We start from the raw sequence: 3,435 nt of genomic DNA on the forward strand, positions 1-3,435 counted from the left end.
CTCGTCGTGAAGTAGTTGTGACTTGTTATTATTATATGGTATCTTGCTATTTATAATTATATCTTGCTAGATTTCTTAGGTTGTTGTTATTAGTATATGGTATTGGAGGAGGCCCTTGTAACAAGAGAGATGCTGCCGAATTTACATAAACGAGCTACTAGCTTAAGTTACAGACTTAGCCTTTACTCAGCACTGATTTTGAATCTCCTTATGATATGGTAGATTGAGTTGAGTTGTTTGAAGAGTTGCTTGGAAGGTATTAATGACTCAAAATGGTTAAGGTATGTTAAGGCTATCCCTTCTTTCCTTTTGGCATGATCCATTTGATAAAAACGAAACGTGCAACTTTCACAAATGACACTATTCTTAGAAGTAGTAGGGGTGCCTATGTTCTTGATTCCCCACTTGTCCTATTATACTATCGTCTGTTCATGGGTCTCAGATAATATGTAAGTTGATAAAGTTTATTCCAAGATATTAACTGAAGGCATATTGATCTTATGACATTCTGAGAGATCTTATTGACTTACTTCATTATGCATTGCATTCATTTATACATGTACAGTGACCCATGACCAGATGACGTTATGTACGCGTATATTATATGTATATGGGGTATGGGAAAAGGTTACGGCGCTATATACGTACCACCACCTGATCAACTGGTATACATTGATGATTTTGCCCACTAAGGCCGATATGATATGATGGGATGCCCTCAGAGGCTTGATGATGTTAACACTGCGTTTCATGCCCGAAGGTCCTGATAGACAGGTTGGGAGTCTTCCTAGTAGGATATCAGCTCAGCGGAAGGTGTTGGTGCACTCCACTTGCTCCGGAGTTGCTTATTTGGTCAGTATAATTTGGACATATATTGATTGGTATGGCGGGGCCCCTGTCCCGACCTTTATGACGTTTATGTACTCTTAGAGGCTTGTAGATAGATGTCATGTATATGGATACTTGTATGGCTTTGTCGGCCTATGTTTTGAGTGTACAAATGATCATGTCGGCCTTATAGGCCCGTATGTCCCATGTATAAGTTTGTATTCCATGTTGGGTCATCCCATGTTGAGTATTCCCTTATTTTTATTCTAGTTATATCATGACGGCCCTTCTGGCCCATTTACCCATGATGGTATGATAAGAAAGATACGTTACGATGATACTCGGTTGGGTAATACACCGGGTACCCGTCGCAGTCCATCGATTTGGGTCGTGACAATATGATTATGTCCTTAAGTATTGTAGGGAATGCAGACTTCAAGGCCACAATGAATATGAGTGTAGAAGGCTACATCCAGAACTCATTCCAGCTGTGGAAAATCAAAGTGAGGTGCAAGATCAAGGTGGAGTTAGTGAAAAAAAGCAGGTGCAATTGAATAAATTAAGCAACCAATTAGGATGCTAACTAGTGGCAAAATAGTTGGTTATCCTAACGGTAAGTGGACTGAGGTGAAATATAATCGACCAAAGAAAACAATGATGCAAAAAATGAGGAGAAATATGTAGTGAGGTAGCTGGGAAGGAAGCTGTTAATGTGGAACATCAATCCCAGGTCCCAGCTCAAACTACTAATAAGTTTGCTCTACTGGAGGAAGGTGAAATTGAGGAAGCCATACAGGTGAAGAAGGAAGCAGTGTTAAATGTGGTGAGAAATGAGAAAGCTGAGGCAAACAAGGAGAGAAAATCAAATCCTACTACTACTAGGAGAACCAGTCCAAGGAAGGATGGGATTCAAAGTGCAGCTAAGGACAAGCTTCCTAATCCTAATGATACAGGGATTGAGGAGGCTAATAAAAAGGAGTCGACCATTGAATGGGTGCATAGAAAATTTGGTACAAGCAAAGAAGAATTGAAGCAACTTAATGCGACTGTGAATCACTCATGCCAAGAAGTTCCCTCATAAACATTTGAGGAGTCTGCCAAATTGAATGTAGCTAACAATGAAAAAACATCTGGATATCTTTTGTAGAGTGATAAAGTTGAGAATATGGAGAAGAACAATGATGAAAACATTGCTGGTAAGAGCGCACAAAGTGGAGGAAAGAAGGGCCAAACAGTTGACCTAATTCCTGCAGCTACAGTAAACCCTAGCTCACATAAAACTGGTTGAGTCTAAAGAGGGATCTAAAAGGAAGCAGGGTAATCTACAAGCTGGACTTGATCAAGGAGCACAAAAGCAAGTTGAAATCATTCAAGGATCAAGAATTGAAGCTTCAGGTAAGATGCATGCAAATGGAACAGTAAACCCTAAGGGAAATGTCCATGTTTTGGCTAATGTTAAAGGTGATCTGGTGGATTTTTCAGGCGGTGATCAAGTTGAGAATGTTCCTACTAAGGTGTTAGAGGATATAGTGATGTAAACCCATCAAATAACTGAAGGCAAGATGATGGAAACTAATGGAGTAGTAATTTTGCAATCTCAACTACAGTAAACCTTATATTAGGATCAGTCTATGCTCTTCAATTTAGGGTGATGCAGGAAGGGACTATGGAGAGGAATTCAATAGTGTTGAAGGAGTCTACAAGGTAGACACATGATCAAATTGACCTGGCAACAAGGGCTTGTGCTTCAGAAACTGGGCAGACAAGCACAAGCAACAATGCAATTCAAATTGCTGCTCCTGCAGTTGATGATCCTTGAATCTTAGTTGGGAAAACCTTTAGTGTTACAAGTGGCGTATTGGCAAAGGGCATGCTCATTAATCATAGGGGTCAAAAGGAGTTGGGGATGATAGACAAAAATCATGAGCCAAATCCTTTGGCCCTTCAAGTGGTAGACAATGATAAGGGTGAGCCAGAGGAACTAGGTGATGATATTGAGGAAGAATCGACCACTACTAACTTTCAACAAGTAGCTAGGGATGGAGAAATCTCACCTAGAAGTGTTGGCAAAAAGAAATCAGCTGGAAAACATGCAAAGAAACACAAAGAGAGGATTGTACCTGTAAGGGTACAACCAAAGAGGGGTGGGCTCTCAACTTCCAAGTGATCTTATGGACAATGCATTACTGTGGAATGCGAGGTCTGTGAACACACAAAGGCTTTCCAAATGTTAATTAACTTACATAAGAAGTATAATTTCTATTTGATTGGTTTAATAGAGCCTTGGCAAGATATCAATAAGCTGGAGGAATATAGAAGAAGGTCAAGGATCCATTATGCCTTTGCAAACATGAATGGTAAGATCTGGGCTTTTGTTGATGAGGATATTGATGTGGACATTATTATGGATTTTGAAAAATATATGGCTCTAAATTTGTTTCATAGAAGCTTGGGAAAGGAACTAATTATTTCACTTGTATATGCTAAATGTGATGCTATGGAGAGAATTGAATTGTGGGATTCTATGTATCACTTAGCTTCAAAAATGGAATCACCTTGGCTTGTAGGAGGAGAAGTATGGAGGCCTTCCAGTTTACCTGAGTGAAG

This window comes from Nicotiana tomentosiformis, chromosome 5 (genome assembly GCF_000390325.3).
Source record: "Nicotiana tomentosiformis chromosome 5, ASM39032v3, whole genome shotgun sequence".
Lineage (NCBI taxonomy): Eukaryota > Viridiplantae > Streptophyta > Magnoliopsida > Solanales > Solanaceae > Nicotiana > Nicotiana tomentosiformis.